The 18,311-nt window shown below is 40.6% G+C and overlaps 1 protein-coding gene across 18 annotated transcripts in view; it reads left to right on the top strand.

The window, feature by feature from the left end:
* Positions 1-11: 11 nt before the first annotated feature.
* LOC111249611 (uncharacterized) overlaps positions 12-18,311 on the top strand; it is a 57,372-nt gene continuing 39,072 nt past the window's right edge. For 10 of the 18 annotated variants that reach the window (XM_086988110.1, XM_086988103.1, XM_086988109.1 and 7 more), the window contains exon 1: positions 6,520-7,680. The gene's annotated coding sequence lies outside the window, so the exon portion shown is untranslated. Of the gene's footprint in view, positions 484-688; positions 836-3,617; positions 6,350-6,498; positions 7,681-9,654; positions 14,219-18,311 lie in introns of those variants that run through there. The other 8 variants (XM_086988114.1, XM_086988113.1, XM_086988111.1 and 5 more) reach the window with 6 other exon arrangements.

The raw sequence follows: 18,311 nt of genomic DNA, 5'->3' as shown, positions 1-18,311 counted from the left end.
TGACAGAAATATAACTAGTGTTGGCAAGTGCTCAAGGACGTCGGCACGAATTTCAGCTAACCAAACACTAATGCCACCGATGGCAGAGACAAGCAATGTCGGCAGCAAAGGTTCACGAACAAACCTATCTCCGCCTATTGAATCTCCATCCTTCTATCGGACTTCCATTGCAGCAGCAGCAGCAGCTACTAAGAGGGCCGTACTATTGAAACTTTTAGAAAAAAGAACTACTCAGATAACTATCCGTACGCTGACCGTGCGGTAATCTCATAAAGACGAAGACGGGGCTCAGAACGCGAGCGTGATACAAACAGAGTTACGCTAACATGTTAGGAAAAAGTTCATTTGCCGAGCTCCGTAATAAAGAGCAAGATATTCTTTCATCTAACAGTGACCATATCTGTCAGTATTATGAAATGTTCGTTTTATAATACAGAGTGCCTTGCGGTAGCATGTCCACAAAGATCGTAGGGAAAATATAAGGTGAGTGTCACAAACTATTCTAGTATACCTGTATATGCTGGGTGTGTCAGTGGGCGCTGGCAGAAACTACCAATAACTAATAAGAGACGGGATGGGTAAGGGTTTAATGAAAAGATTTTTGCCGTCTATGGGGCGTTGTTATTAGCTGATGATTATATGTATCCGGAATAACGAAAAATGTCAACTATTTTCCTTCGATTTGCAGTTGACAGTAATATTGACAGGAGAGAGAGGCAAGAGTCTGGGAGAGCAAAAAATGTTATGGATTCGTAAAATTACAACCCTATTTAAGCTAGTCCACGCTGGTTCATTAAAGAATGTTTTTACTGTGTATTCGGCAAGAACGCAACAAGTGAGTCACCAACATAACCAAGCTTGCCGTTGACTCATGTACCTGTCTAATTATAATAGTATACGCATATGGTTAACTCAGAAAATGCAAATTCCTAAATATTTACGTAATCAGCATACACGTAGACCGAATACTCTGGACAGAAGCGTAGTACACTGCTAACTATCACTCCGGAGAGGAGTAGGTGGAGAAAAAAAGATATTCGAAATGAATTCTCAAGTACCTACCATATTTCACCGATGCTTTTTATTTATTCATACGCTAATGATAGACAAACGAAAGCTAATGACGTTAGATAATTTCAGATTTCAAGTTAAATTGAAGTAGGACATTGTTTGTGCTATTGGAATGTACTGCTTCGAGGGCAACAGCTTCGCTTTTTGACTCATTCAGACAGCGGCTTGGTCAGCTGAACTGCGCATACGTTTTTCTACCTTTATCCCTGTTCTTCAGAACGATAACGTTGGTTCTAGGTAAAGTTGTCATTAATGGTTGCTACTACAGATGTTCTAATGATCTGTTATGGTTTCGACCACACAATATCATTTGTCCCTATTTAAGTTCTAACTATAAGTAAGGTAAACCGTACCCTTCGAGCGGCGACTGTCTTGACTACAGATTGCTAAATTATTTTTTCAGCTCGATATTTCTCTCCAGTAATTAATAATAATAAAAAAAACATCAGCGCTAAATACGCACGGTTACGTTAGCCGAGGTAATTTGGTTGCACAGGTTCACAGGATTGTCGCTGTTCGACGAAGCCACCGTCCGTCAAAAGTTTGCCCAGCGCGTGCAAGCACAAGCGGAAGAATCTATAATTTTCGTTGCTGCCAGCTGAAGTAATTCGTATTGTACATTTCCTGGCAGCTAAATGTGTACGCTCAGCGTGAGAAGAAATGAAGCGTACAGAATGCAGATACACTATCTGTATAACCTATAACGAATATCTACGAAACGTTTACTTCGTACTGCTGCATGCTCTCTTATATATGGCCATATGTATTACGTGACATCGCTATTCTGACAAAATAGCAAATACATAACAATGTATGTGTAAGTGATACCTCTAAGTTATGACTTAAATCACTCGTAAATAACGTGAAATGCGTTTTACAAATTGGTAACTGTGATAATAGTGTAAGTTTTTCTACAGACAAAAACGTCACTAACTAGTGACGCAGATTTAAAGCAATTGTGAACTTAATTATTTGCAGTCCCGTCGTGCAGGGCAAGCTAAGGGGCATCGCACCTTTATGTAGCACAGGTGTGGCTGTTAAGTACGAGATTTTTTTCCACATGAACAGCGAGATACATAAATAATCATTTGTTGATTATTCTGAAACGGACAAGCGTTGAATATCTGCGGATTTGGATATCAGTCGGTAACTTTTTAGATAATTAGTTTCGCCAGATGTTCAACACGACATCCCCTATAAGTTGTATTTTATTTAATGATTTTTCATTAACTGTTGTTAAATGTGAGCTCTATCATATCAGTTAAACAAAAATGCTGCAGTAACAGAATTAGTATGGCTGGGACTAGTTCTATGGATACTAGTTTTCAAAATTAGTGAGAGTGCTTGTTTTTTTTTTGTTTCGAAGACGAAGCAACATAAAAATCTATCTAAAAATGAACTTAATAGGTTTTATAACAAAAATTCACAATGTAATAGCTCAAACATCTGGATCTATATAAATATTTTGTAAACATTTGCATCGTTAAGCTTTCCCTATCGGTATTATAAGAAATCTTGATTATCCATGAAAGAATATTTAAAATTAGTATGTTCGAGTTGGCTATCTCCCCTTGTCAGTTTTATTCGGCACCATCATACTGTCAATGTGCTGTGATCAGCTAATTAGAACGAAAAATACAAATATAAAATTCTACTTGTATTGTGAATTATTTTCTTGGATACTGAAATCCGTCTGATAAATTTTTAAATTACAAATATCCACGGTTACGAATCCCGAGAAGCCTCTCACATTTTATATATATTTGGCGAACGCCATACGCTATTGTCTGCCAGTTCTCTTACGAATTAAATTTCGGAACCACAGTAACCACATAGCAAATTTTCGTTACTCTAAAGCCCCTTGATCTAGATAGCCCGAACAAGAAAGGTAGCACAGAAAATTCCCGAGTACATAGTGTCACAACAGTTGAAAGCGAGCAATTACGATGCAGGACAACTAAATAGATAGAAATGCCACGTACAAATTGTTTATCGTGTTTTTCTCGTACCGATTTTTCAAGGAGTGATTAGCTCCTTCAGTTTGAGTCGAGTCAGCCACGCGGATCTTTCGCAGTAGTAGTTAGAAATCACAATAGGTAAGCCAATCGAGTAAGCTCGATTGGCACCGCAATCACGGTGCACACTAGTGAGAATACTTAAGGTACTTGTAGACAGACAGGTAGCCCAATGTGACGTATTACTGCTGACCCTTTCATCAAAAAAACCCGTAACGTTTTTCCTGGAACTTTACACAGCTGAGGCAGTGGGAGATGGACAAGAGGATCATTGTTAACAATCAGAATAAGCCGAAGGGCATTTTTGCGTGCCTATCCATAGATGAACTAATTGAACGACTAATCAAGTAAAGAAAGTAAGAACAGTTAGTGTGGATCAGTGAAGACAGTGGGTGAAAGGGCTAAGCAAGTTTATTTACTATAGAACTGAAATAGACTTGTTGATAATCAGTACATGAGCGAGAGACTTAGCTTTCAGGAGAACGAAAAAGGAACTATGCGTATTAATTGTGCGCCTTATCTCTATTCCAGGTGAAAATCGCCAAAGTGTATTGACACATAGTATTACGGAAAGTCTCGTTGCACCAAATTGCATCTCTTTGCACCGGACTCTTTTTCCCCATCTGTCCTAAGTGCGCGCACTTATTACATTGAGCCCTTTCGAGAAAAATAAAAAAAAAAAAACAGATTTGTTTAACTATTAGAAAATATTAACCTGTCGTTTGTCGCTGCTTTCAGCTGGTTCATGAAAAGTACATCCACGCTTATAAAAAAGCACTGGAGGGAAAAGAGCATAAGCGTTATGAACGGGCCTTCGTTAAAATTGCATTATCCTGTTTCCAGACTTTAGGCAAAGAAATATAATAAAAAAAACAACGCAGCTCTGGTCTACAGCCTAATGCTGGCGGTCCACCACCCACACCGGTTTCAAACTCTGTCGAATTCAGAGCAAAATTAAAATTCAAGCTCCTAAATGCCCCTGTCTAACATGACACTGTCGAAGACGGGCGTGCGTGCATATGAGAAATCCGTTGCTGCTGCAGCGTGGCAGCCTTAAGACAGCGAAAATAACAATAATGACAAAGAAAAGAGAAGAAACAACAAATGCAACGATGCCACTGAGGCCAATGTGCAAGTTCATGTGTGCAGGAAAGTTGCACGCAGATATATGATTTTAGCAACGAGAAAGATAGAGCTACGCACGTGCCAGCAAGACAAAGAATATAGAATAGGGCAAGCAAGCTAGCGGGAGAAAAAACAATGCTCGTTGTAAGTCCATATAAAAAGTCCGACACGTAAACTGAAAACGAAACAACCAGGCCAGTCCTGCGTTTAGCAGAAGGAAACCCATGCTATAGGGTCCTAGTTTCTGACAAGGGTTTACATAGAGGTGTCTTTGGCGATCTATATTAAAGTTCGAAAAATATACCTCTGATATAGAAGTAGATAAACTATTAAAAATATTACACAATTGTGATACTTAATGCAGCGCTATAGCTTAAGGTCTTTCATGCACAAATTGCACCGACTGTGCTCCTAATGGGTAAAATATGATAATCGCCGAGATCGGAGAAACGTTCTACCGATGCCCCATTTACTGCGACTAACAGTAAATAGAGGGATCGAGGTCCAGGTAATCCTCCGATAGAAACCACATAAGTAATATTCCTACGTAGAAAAGGATAATACTCCAGAAGAAAAAAGAAGAGGAAAAGAACCCGCATGTTCAATGGTTCCCGTATGACATCATCCCCGCAAGCAGGTCGATTAAACCAATAACGTTTATCTTACGACAAAACTTTCGCGGTGCGTATCGGGTAGGTGTACAGCAATTCCATTCACTGCATAATTGGTCTCCATTTATAAGATTCAGCTAAACGGCCTATCGGCAGGTCGTTACCGTATGTGACTCACAGAGGGCTCTGGATTGGTCCATTTGGTCAATTGACCCTGGCAGTTGACCACGTATAAACATGACACCAGCAAGCATACTTTGCCTACATCTGAATGGTCAGCCGGTGCTGCTGTTGCAGCGTATTTTAGCGCACTTGAAGATTTTGAAGAGTGAACAAGTTGACAAGCTTCCAGGTTGTGGTATTTAAAGTGCGACACGCGTGACTCATTGCCGGACATTATAGTATCAGCGAGCGTAAAAAATGATAGTAGCAACGAGCGAATAAGATAGATATAATACTTGGATAGTGCAGGCGAAACTGGCCCCAAATTTGAAAATTATAAAAAAATAACACTTGAATTTGAAGCAGGCATAATTGAAAATAGAAACAATATACCTGAGTGACGCTCTAATCAAATCACGTGGAGTTTTTCCTCAAGCTCGGTAAGCAATACGACCTGGATTGCCTAAAGCAATCCTTGTTTCTAACTATTAACATTTAAAAAACAAGCAAACGACAAGAACATGCTTATACATTTGCAGTTGTGGATTAAGTTGCCGAACAATCATAATAGTTCATCTGGAACTGATATATGATTTGTAACAGCAAAAAATGAGCTGATTTAATGTAAAGTTATCCGATTTTTCTTCAAAGAGTCATACGAGGGCTAAGGCAATTCTTGTTTCTGACTAGTTCACTTTAGCTGCCCAGCTGGCTGTCGCTTGCTACAACGATAATAGAATGCATGGGCCGATCTACTTAGGAATTCGTTTGCTCAAATCGGAAATAGACCTATGTTAAAAGAAACCGTTTTTCCTTTCGTACGTTGCCGCTTATGGTTTTGACGGGTTCGGTAGCAAAAGTTAACCTGCAGTAGCATATGTACCAGCCGCGCTGGAGAAGAGGCCCGAACCGTGCTATCTCTCAAAGCCGCTATGAATGCTGCAGTACAATCGGTCCATGGCGATCCGACATCACCGTTTATCACTTAAACTGATGCAACAGTGAGTTAAGTTTACAGGGACGCAGCTGAAACTGCTACGAGTACTCAGTCTTCGCACGCAGAAACGAGAAGGAAATCAGGCGAGGGTATTCCTATACGGAGATTCGGCGAAATCACTTAACTGTGCGTATGTCTTATTCGATAGTTGAAGATGCTTTTACGAAGTTTACGCAAGTTATTTGGCCTTTCTTGAAATTCGTAAAGAATAAATGACGGACCTGATTAAACAACATTGCGTTGTGTTAAATAAGTGCATTTCAAATGCTGATGTATTGACAATGAAGACGAATAGGTGCGAAGAGCTATTTTCAGATATTCTACTTTGAAGGCTAAACTTACGGAATGATCCAGTACGCCCCAAATGAGTACGTCTTTTTCTTTACGTGTTTGTTCTATACAGGTTGTTCTACTTAAAAAAATATTACCTATTAATTAAGCGATATTTTATATCGTTGAACAAAAAACATACAACAAATATCACACGTTTGGTTTACTAGATTTGAAACTAAGGAACATTTAGTCAAGAGCTTAAGAAATAAATTTGAAATGAAAGCCTGGTGCAAAGACAACCCGTAGCGGTGAATCTGCCGCCTGCGACACGCCCACGACGCTAAGCGGTGCTTCATCATGGGAGATGTCCACCGGCATCAACTGGCAGGTACAGTTGAAATCTTTTATCACATGAGGCCTGGATATCTTCTGGCAGCAAAGAACATTCAATAGCCATATGAGGGCTCGACCACTGCTGGGGATAAACATGCGCTGGCGCCAAATCGTCAAGTAGTTCTCAGTCACTCGAGTCGATTTTGTATTTTCCACATTCGGAACGAGAGTGATGAAGAAAAATAAAAGAAACACGCTTCAATCAAAAAGCAACATAAAAGTCACATCTTTTTAGGCACCGAGCTGGTTTGACTGTGACTATTTGCTTCCCTGTTTGGAATCTTGGAAGCCGATCGAATCCAACCGTGTTCATGCGTCGTATTCTCGATAAATGCGTTAAAATGTGAGTATTTTGAAGATTAGAGGTGATTGTTTCTTCAATTGCACTCTACAACGAAATCTCAGACCTAAGCTAACTCCTGCTCTAAATTGACCGGTATGGCAATCCTAGATAGCTTGCTTGGTGCGGCAGAAGCTCATCTGGACTAAAAATTACTCCCAGTCTGGATCACTGTTCATCGACAACGGACAGCGACATCTGATGCCGGTTGATCGCTCGTGTAGTTCTTATGTGGAAATATCGTGGACTTGAGTGCTGTCAGTGAATGCCAGTAGGAATAACGGTAACTCCTTACGATGGATTTTTAGCTGTTGTATTCTATCCATCGTTCTATAGCAGAATAAAATGATTAAACATCATCCCAGTAAATTGCCAGTGCCAATGTCGAAGTGTCTTTACACCGGCAACACATTTATCGTTCATTTCGAATATATATGACATCAGGGCGCTGTGATGCGGTCAATTGCGGTACTGGTAGCTGTTGGTGTTGCGGGCGTGCAAATAGCGCCGATGAGGACCGAAGACGTACTGTCCATGGTAAAGCGCACTGAGCTAATGCTCGTTCGAAGAAAGTAACGGATAACCAATCGTAGCTTAAGATGTTAGCAACATCACCAGCAACAGTGGTAGATTTCCCGCATTATGTCATCTGCTGGCAGCTCTAATATCGCCGAAGAGGCCTTGCTTCTTCATGTAAGCCTTTTTATATTATGCATTGCCTATAAGTATATACAAATGTATCTATACACATAAGTTTTCATAGTTGTCTCGATGTTTTTTCATTGATTCAGACAAACCGACCGACATACAACCATGTATATAAAAACATATTTATGCATGGTTGTTCACTATATTTCAGTTGGTATTACCGATATTCGCTACTCATTTTTGATCGGGTTGTCACATAACAAATGTTTATCTCTAATGCTAGCCAACAAATAGAATTATCGAGTTCTCGAACGTTAAAGCCATTCTCTGGCATGCTTAGCGGTTGTGTACTTGTCACTTGCATTCCCTTTCCTAATGTCGTTGATGGCTTTTTTGAGAAATTTCAACAGTAGAATAAGTGATGCCAGCTATTAACCTCGATGCCATTTAAACAATCGGAACTAGACGAACTTAAATTTGCAGAGTATAGAGGCAAAAGCCATCGCTCGGATCTGTTTTCTTCGTGTCAGGTTATTATAGTTGGAGTGTAGCGATGAGATCGTGCCTCGGCATTAAGTAAGCTTTCGGTGTGCTGTCTGTCGCCGTGTCACATGAAGTTCTTCAGTCATTCAACATGCCTACCTGCATGATTCGTACAGTATCTTGTAACAGCCAATTATTCTAATATCCGTTGCAAGTATGAGCATCAGCTTACGCCCGAATCTAATTGGCACCGCCACCAAAATCACCTTCTTGTCTGTTTGACACCATCATCTCACCTGATCCTTTAGCAATGAGCGAGGCAGGCTAACCGATCTCTCATCTGTGATGCAACGCTTACTTGCTTTTTTTTCATCTTCAGTATGTTCCTTACGACTGCATGACACATCTTACGAGAACCTCATATTGAATCTACACGAAGCCCGTTGCCCATTCTCTGTTTTGCTTAAAATCTTCGATAACTACTGCAGGTCAGTTTTCCGCCTGAGGTGCTGAGATGTAATCTGGTCTTTCATAATCTTTTACCCTCCAGCTTTCATTTGTAAAAAGACTGGACCAGTAATCAACAACTGTGTTTTTGCTAAAGGCCTGGAAACGGACATAAGGCGTCTCCGATAGATTCCATTAACGCTTTCAATTTCGAGAAACAAACATAGACTGTCTTGAACGTTGATTTTGAGTACTGAACGTTATCGTTATCTTTAAAGTAATAATTTTCTAATAATACTCAATCGGCTTATAGTCATAGATAGCAGAAACATTGGTCAAACCTCTTGTACTAATGGGTCATAGTTTAAAAGCCATTTAAAACAGTTAACCCGCTAAATTGCTTCGGAAACGCAAGTATATGCAATTATTGGTAATTCTCCTTATTTCGTATGCATCTATATATAGACAGTAAAAAAAGCAAGAAGTAAGGAAAAATAGTTTTATAAATTTAAATAGAAAAGTCGTTGACAAGACAAGCGGGCGTCGATATACGTCAATGCTGGATTGTTCGAGCGATTTTTTTATTCTTCGGTTTCAAGTAGAGAGTTGCTGTTCTTTTACATGTTTTGGAGATTGATATACTCCTGAAGTTGAAGATGGCACGGCATGTCCAATTGCAAAAAGATATCGAAAAAGTCCTGCCTTCCGGCAGAAAATTTAAGCCGCGATCGCAGTTGCGAATGGGCGAAATTATGAATCAGAAAGCTTGCTGTTGTAAGATGAAGAATGCATAAATAGTTTTTGGCTTTTTCTCCTGATTTGACAAGGCTTCTTTAGTGACTTTTACGTACACATTAATCCAAATTCAGCGTACTCTAAAATAGATTTTAGTATTTATGATTGAATCCTTTCGATGAAAGAATACCCTTAGAAAAATCGATGCTCATTATATTAAATACAGCTAAATCTCAGAATAAATATCTTTAATGCTGTTAAAGGAACGCAACGCACATAATTTTTTCTTTTATTTTTATCAAATTTTTTTTCTCAAATGGTTTTCTTTTTTTTTTTACGTTACCCGTTGCACAGATCTTCTGTACGAGCCACACATGTTTCATGAATATGGCGATTTGTCGCCTTTCGACCCAGTCAGAAGAGACGAAATGACCCACTCCCTTTTTGCGACTGCCAGATGAAAGACAGCCAACAGGATCAGCACCTGGGTTGATGCCAGATAAAGACTGATTCTTTCAGGTGGTCACAGAACCACCAAGGGAAAACTTTTCAGATGACTATTACCTGGCAAAGTTAAAGGGTAGATAATTCTTATACTTCTCGTATTTTTCGTACCGTTGAATCTTATAGCTAATATACACTTGTTCTATTGACGGACATCGATTGTATATGTATAGTGTGCTTGATGTTGCCGAACAGATGATGATGAGTACTACAGATTAGTGGCTTGACAACAGATTGTCTCTATTTTGACTGAGGCGTAAACCTAAATTTCATGCACTGTTGTACTTGGCTTCTATTTTCTTGTTTGAAACTATTACACCAGCTAACCAAAGACGTTTCTGGAAAGCAGGGCACGAATATATTTTAAAGTGTTACGTATACCCTAGCTAAATAGTAACATTGGCATTTTGCCTTGCAAGGTAAATATTCAGCGACAAGATGTGCAACAGGACTCTCGTAACAACATGCGATGCAAAGTTTGTCATCCAGTTGACTAACTGACACCCATTTTATAGTACTAGTACTAAGCTACGGTGTTCAATGGTGGACGAATTGGTTGGAGAGGTTTCCAAGTTCTTACTAAATTATTGTATTTATTGACGTCCGTTCTGCTTGATTTGCATGTGGCGCGCCTGTGAAACATTTGAAAATATAGTACGCCTAGGATTTTGTTGCTCTTGTTGACGCCTTGCAAGCCGCATGCCATAGAAACTCCACAAGGTATGCGTGAATGGAAAAAACGCCGTTTATCAGTCACAGATTATGTACATCAATAAAGCGTACCTGGCTGTCGTTGGCTCATATAGGCATGGAGCACACATGCGCGACATGCAACGTGTTATATCAAACTTTTCTCCATCTTTGTCTGTTGAACCGAAGGCTTCATCTGTCTGTTAGGATTACGTCTGTGAATCGTTTGATCCCACCCAATTCTGTCTCCCCTGCGTTTTGTACATTTGCATACTCTAATTCTAGCTGTAGCCGAGCAGAGTTGGATTGTATATAAGCCTCAATGAGTTCCATGTGCCTCCGTCGGACGCATCATTCAGAGCAGCAGTGACATGTACTTGACTATAGGTCACACACATACATATTAGTGTGCAAAATAGTTCCGAACAATACTGGCTATATTGCCGAAAACAACTAGTAACTGATAAAATCAGGTGCAAAGAACCAAGGACAGACGAGAGTACGTGAGCACGTCAGCAAGCCTTCTGACGGGTGCCGCCGAACGTAGGAAACAACCCCACTTCTCGCAAGGCGCCAGCCCAACGGCTGTAACATGATACTGCCAGCTTCACGCTATAATTATATCCATAGCCAAAAAATAGGCCGTGTGAGCTTGGAAGGATGTCTCACCTCAAAAGATCATCATGCTACTTATGCTATTAATGCAGTTTAGAAAAAAAATGCACTCAAGTATGCAACTGTTAATGAATTTGTTAGTACACACTAAGATGGGGATCATCACGGTAGCACATCGAACATGCTTCATAGAACGCGCAAACGGCTTGCTATTGTTTCGCGCTCTAAAGACTCAATTTGATTTAATGCGAATCGCCATGATAGAAAATCGCGTTATGATCTATCAACTTCGATTGCTATTGTAGCGTAGATTTTTTCTAGTAAACAATAACGCCAGCTAGGCGCTGATTCCAGCGTGACCTATAGTCAATACATGGACCGAGAAGAAAGTGACTCCGCTGATCCCCCGCGCGTAAATGTGTAGGATGCTCCCCCATATGATCTGCTCCGACGGCAGTCTTACCTCTACTACATGCATGCGACTTGTTTCGCAGTGTTGGAATGATCATCTACCAATTCGATGTATCCACTGCAAAATTGTGCCAACTCTTACAGTGTTGGGCAAAATAGCATATATAAATTAATAGAATTTCAAGAGATTAGCGATTACATATTGATAAGAAATCTAACATGTTACCCCTTACATCACCGGTCCATGGATTCGTCTCAAAGTACTTGTTCTGCATAGTTAAGTAATTATTATACTCAGTTATAGTTATTTGATTAGCTCTCTACAAAACGACTCTTGTTTTGATAGGATTTGTTGACCAACAGTTAACTGGACAGCCTCACTGTTATGCATGTCACTAATCAGTAAGGCGATCGATTAAGAAGATTATTTATTTAAGGGATTACGTAGTGGGTTAAAGCTCGAGCCAGCGATCTCAGCCGCTCAACCGAATACTCTCGCAAGCTATTTATGAACTATGAGCCGACTTCGTGCACGCACAACATGCCTGATATGTGCGCACAGCGTGTAAACGCAGATGTCACCAAAATGCAAAGTATGGGCAAAATACGGCCCAGAAGCGTCTTTGCAATCGAATTGTGGCGAAAGAAGTACCCCACGCACCACAGTCGCACTTTTGCTGCTGCTGACTCTGCAGTTCTACTATCATTGGAAAACAACGATTTTTTTGCGCTTATTTATTCATTCATTAATTTAAATAATCTTTCCGCATTTATATTACGCATCAACAACCGTTTCGTATCATTGCAAACTGCTTGCACTCAATGGGGCACTTCCAGTGAACGGAAGTCGGTGTGTAGAGCCAGCAGCTGGGTCGGCCCAGACCTCTGCAACAACTACATGTGCATTAATCTATTGACTGTAGTGGAACAGTAAGAGCTGCTGTAGTCATTTACAGCGGCAGCAGCATCAACGGCGCCAACGGTAGCAACAATAAGAACAGCAGCTATGGTAACGGTGATAGCAGTACTATTACTAGCCTAGTTTAGTTGGCTGGTGCTACTATCCCTCTACCGCTATTTCGTCCCTAAGTTGCGCAGTGTAGGGGGTAGTAGTAGTCGTAGTGCGGTAATGGTAGCAGAAGTGGCACTCGTCGTCGTTCTTGTAGGGCCAGAAACGGCAGCAATAGGTTGTTTAACGGCGGGCGATGAAAACAGCCAGTCTATGAGATCAGTGTAGTAATACTCGTCTGAGTAAGTGAGTAACCGACCGAGCCCTAAATGCCCGGCACAGAACGCACTAGGTGTGCTAGCGGCTACCCAAGTCAAAAATCCAGCAAGCGGACCCCACCGGCATAAACCCAACGTTGCTTGGTGTCGCCGCCGTCGTCACCACCGCCACCAGGATCCCACCGTACGAGTGGGAAAGAGAAGAGAGCGACCTTAGCCTCACGCTGCCTTCATCGTTGCCGCCGCCGTCGCCGCCGCCGCCGCGACAGCGGAGAGAGGCAGGCAGGCAGGCAGGCAGGCAGGCAGGCGGGCGGGCGGGCAGGCAACCGAAGTGAGCGAGCGGGCCACGCTTTGGTGGAGGCTCCTCTTCGACAGCGTAACTATACTAAGCTACGCTCGTAATGTTCCCGCTGGCACTGTTGTCGTAGTGGCTGATTCGGAACCAACGACCTAGCGAATGACTCTCCACAATGACGTGGAGGGTGCTAGAGACTATGCAACTAGAGACTAGGGTGAGAGTTTAGAGGCAGTACCCGAGGCTATGCTCGTTGAGGGTGCGCGGATCAAATAACACACTACTAGTCAGAGGCCGAGAGCAACAGCAAAAGCAGACGTCAAGAAGGCGGATAGCCTTCACTGCATACCACAGCGCGCGAAAGGCATTTCTCTAACCCATTACAAGTCTCTAATTTTTATATAGGTTATAAGCAGCGGTGTGTATGATATTTACAAAAAAAAAAAAGAAATTCTGACATAAAAGTCAATGTTTTTGGCTTAGGGACTTCTATTGAACTTTTCTGCGTGATGTTTTTGATAACCTAACATCTGATCTTTTGTCATATGTACAACGGATCTTTTTCGAAATGATTTATATTATGCATCGGCTGTGTGTGAACCAGTTGAAATTGTGCAGTGACTGAGTAATTATGTTGATGCAGGAAATGTGCGGCTAAGTTGGGAAGTGCGTACAATGCTTTCCTCAAAAAAAAAGAAGGTCGTCAGGGGAATAGCTGGCTTCAGAGCAGCCGGTACTCCCGGTCGCACGGAAACATTATGTTCGTATAGAGGTGACAAAGGAAATTAGCTTTGATGAATACTCGAGAGTGTGATAAGATCGTACTTGTCCGCCCAAGCCACTGAACTTGTCTAGTATTTCAAGCATCGATTAAGCCTCATTGACGCCATTTCATCTTGCAGCGTGAAACTCGAGTGCTGCATTGAAAGACAAGTGTCCCATCATTACTGACCGGTCATCGTTCAAGTGTTTTGAAGTTACCTAGGCCTAATAGATGTATACACTCTTCATAAAGTGACAGCGTACTTTCTCGATAAAGTTCTTTACCACTTAAGGAAAAGCGCCCTTATTCAACATTCATGTCTCGAGTACCTACAGTACAGCTTTTTCTATTTCTGATCTATCCTCGATTGCGGATACATGTATCAAGGACAGGATCATCGCAAGAAAATGCAGGTTTGTACTGTTTCTGTCAGGAAATCTCTAACGAAAGACGGACAGTTACTCTTCCCACCAGCATCGCACTCTTCATGTATGATGCAAAACTGAGTAGAACAAGATAGTTAGTTACATATATATGTATATACCACAACATGTACATATCCTTTTTTTGTACATATGTGGTACGCCGTTTCCTCTGTCGCTGATTATAAGTATCATGAATTCTAGCTGCTTTGGCGCTGTCACCGATCAGATTGCTAATAGGAGCGGAGGAGGGAGTTCCGGGAAAGCGCCAAAGTCCTTGACGTTTGCGTTCGGGGGAGCTAACTTCGAATTGTACCCTTTGGATCCACTGTACACATAGTGCTAGCATCGTAGTATACACGCGATTACTACTATAGTTTGCGACCGTCGCTTATACAGTTCATTCATCCGCCAAATCGAAGTAAACGTTTCTCTGAAAACTAACGAAATTTTGTTATAACGCGCAACAGAGGTTAGCCTTCCACAGACAAGTAGATAATGAGTATTGGTTATCAATTGGTGGTACGCCAAAAGAATTCATATTTGAGCCAATGTGAAGAAACTTTACACTGGCGTTTGTATGTGGCTTTCCATATATTTAGGTATGAAACATTCTTCATTGTGATAAGTATTTATATTATGAGGAGTACGCAGGTATTCGTTTTAGCGAACATAGAAACCTACAGGGAAAACTGAATAGGACCTGTGATATTTTTTCACTTTTTATTTTTATTTCTTTTTATTTTCACAAATTTACACTATTTGTTGTCATGTTTAGGAGGGTTTTTTTTTTTGGGAAAGGTATTTGCATATATTAACAATTTATTGTATTAAATTCTTTCAGTTTTCGAAACGTTTCAGCATTAGCTGGCTAGTACAGTCGACTGACTTATCGTTGTCAGCGTGACTGACTCCCTGAGAATGTTGTATCTTGCATTAGGTCTGCGTGCAGCTTTCCGTTGTTCTCTGTTAAGTGCGTTGAAGTATCTTCAATTGTAAATGAACTTTGAAAAATTTTTTTCTTGTTATTATACTACTGTGAGACCGCGTTAGCTGTAGATTGCAGTAATCTCTTCCCATCACAACTATCTCAAAGACGACATAATGTTTGGCCAGCATAAAATATATGAACTACTTCTTTAAAAACCAATGTAGTATCACGGACAAACGACTAGCATGAGGGTATGCTTAAGCTCATTGGATCATTCCCGATGCCTATTTCCTCGGCCAACTAAATTTTCCATTTGCTATTTCGAAATGTCTTTTTCTGAGGTAATCTAGACCACAGCATAATCTTAGCCGGAGCTAGGCTAAGAGTTTGTGGTACTGGCTTTTAGGTTACGGATCTGTTATCATCGAGATTCTATTTGAAGCCATCCGTATGTGCTGTCTAATGTGAGGTCTAGCAAACGACGGAAACAATAACAGCATAGTATAAATCAAAGAGAGTCGGTCAGAGCTATCCTCAGCTGTACGTAGCTAATCGAGCGAAGATCATTAGGAATATGGCTCCATCTTAAATAGAGAATCCTTCTTTTCAATATTTAATTCCTAATTCAGAATATATAACCATTTTAGTATCCTCAAAATCATTAATTTCGTTTTGATTCAACAGAGGTAAAAAAAAATTCCTAAAAAATGTTTGCTTTTTCAGAATCATCTGTTCGTGTGGCTTAATTCGATCGACTCTTTAATTCCACGCATTCATATATTTATGTATATTTTTTGTTGTGAAGCAGAGGCTTCGGTTTCGAAAATAGAATTTTCGGTCTATAATAGTTAATTGTTTGCTCAGTTGTAGCTGAACGGTACGGTATATCATCTCAATGCACTTATCAACGTGCTCTTACGATTGCGTATAAACATTGGGAGTAGGTGTTATACTTACTACAGTTTTCGATCGCATTCAATAGCGTGAGTAGCACAACAAGACTGCTGTATTATGCTCAACATAACACTATGCTTGTATTCTACATTATGTCAAAAAAAGCAGTGAATCCAGAATTCGTTTGTTGCCATTAGTGAATTACCAGTGAAGGGTCAAGATATGCCAGATCCAGAAAAAAGATACGGGACGATTCGTCGGGTCTACGCTTTCATCACATATGGTGCGGACATTTAGGTATGAAGTGGAATACTGCCTTCGAGGTTGTTGTAGGCGCTGCTGCGCCAGCCGGTACTATACAGATAATCACAGCTACGTAATGACTGGTTGAGACAATTGTGAGGCTGGTATCATAGGGCAGCTTTCCATGGGCTATGCTTTCGAACCCAGGGTCTTCGTAACTGGACAATTCGTGTCCAGGTTACATTTGTAGTGACGCATAGTCCACCTGAAGTGAGCAAGCCCGTTGAGACGCGAACACGCGAAGGATACAAAGAAACGATATGAACTCGCATAAAAGAAAGGGTGTTTTCGCAAAAATCTGATGTCGTATAGCTTTCTCAAACTGGGCAGAGTTGAAAAACGTGAGAAGTGAGAGACTAACTTCTGAACCCACTAATAGTATATAAAGGGAAGAGAGTATGTACTCGTACGTGAAGATGGCAAAAGGATGCTCCCAATACGTTAGCGATGCCGAGCGGTTAATTGTATGTTACGTTTGCACATCACTAGCAGACGGAGTATCTGATGCCCGCTATGGTTGGGGTATGGTATTCTCTCACTAGACCTAAGGAATAGACACATTTATTATGATGATAAAATACTACTGGACATAAAATTTAAGAAGTTTACTTATCTAGGTTATCCGGCTCACAACCGCCGTTGCATTATATCGATTGTTGCCGTTGTTGCCGAATAAAGTACAAGCTGTTTATCTACACGCATGAGTGTACGAAGGCGCGATAGTAAAGGCTTACCAGGTAAGCTATTTTCAATGTATAATAGCTGCTCTTTCGTGCTATTCCTGTACTGCTATGCACTGTAAAATCTCCGTTGATATAAGTAGTTCTACCTTACAACTCGATAGATTTATACATAGTGATAGCATAAACGAGCGTAAATGTGCACTCGTCATTACAAATTACTTGCTTTTTGCTTACTAAAAAATCTCCGACCATCTCCTTGAAAGCAAATACAAAAAGAACAACAATATTTTCGCTCTCTCTAAATTCGTCCATTAAACTCAAGGTAACAAAAAATAATGCATATAATTTCGAAACGTATTTTACTCTGCATTTAGCGAAGCTGACATGCATCCGACAAAACCTAGCTGACTACGAGCGTGGACGTAAAACTAGAGACTAGGCAACCCCGGTGCCTCCGAGAGAGTGAATAATAAACATTATTCAAATACAAACAAAAAAACGTTATGAAAAAAAAAAAGCTGAAAGCTGAAGAATTTTTGTGACGGAAAATAGCAGTTTATGCTGCACGTCAGCTACTTTCTAACTTACAATATTTCGTTTGAATATATTAAGCACGTTTAAATGAACGAACCGTAAAACACTGAATATTTTAGTAAGCACAAATGGAAAACTACTTCAAATTAATAAGCTATCTTTGTTTGATTAATACAACCAGTAAACTGCGCCATAAAGAAGAAATACTGTATCTTCATTTGCAGTGTAGAATGAAACTTCTTCTTGCTACCAACCATAGGTAAGACCAACGATAAAATAATGAGATGCGATTAAAATATTGAGAAGTTAGTCTAAACATTGCTTTTTATAGTTACCATCCGTATACGTAGCCTTTGCCCCATCTTCTTTATAATAGGTCTTTATCATACGTAGTCATCAGCACAGGCCAAATGTTTAAGGCCCACAAGAGTCTGGCACCGGTTTACAAGAACAAGTTGCGAGAACTTGACGCAGTGATGTTCTAGATGTTCGAGATGGAAAGCGATATCGTGGTGGCTTTATTTGACAGAAGTAGTGTGATCTGCTGTATGCCTGGTGCTAAAACTAGTAGCAGCAATTTCCCATGCGGAACTGAAGGCGCAGAGAGTAACGCAGAACTTCGCTACCATTATAATCATCACGGACCTCGTAATCGCGACTGTCAGCCTCATCCAAGTCCTCACCGTGTGCTTTCTGGCATCGACCATGAATGTGCGGTCTAGTTATGGATAACAAAAAC

The sequence above is a fragment of the Varroa destructor genome, unplaced genomic scaffold (assembly GCF_002443255.2).
Source record: "Varroa destructor unplaced genomic scaffold, Vdes_3.0 BEIS01000004.1, whole genome shotgun sequence".
Taxonomy (NCBI): Eukaryota; Metazoa; Arthropoda; class Arachnida; order Mesostigmata; family Varroidae; genus Varroa; species Varroa destructor.
The sequence above is the reverse complement of the archived record's forward strand: the minus strand, read 5'-3'. Positions and strand labels throughout refer to the sequence as shown.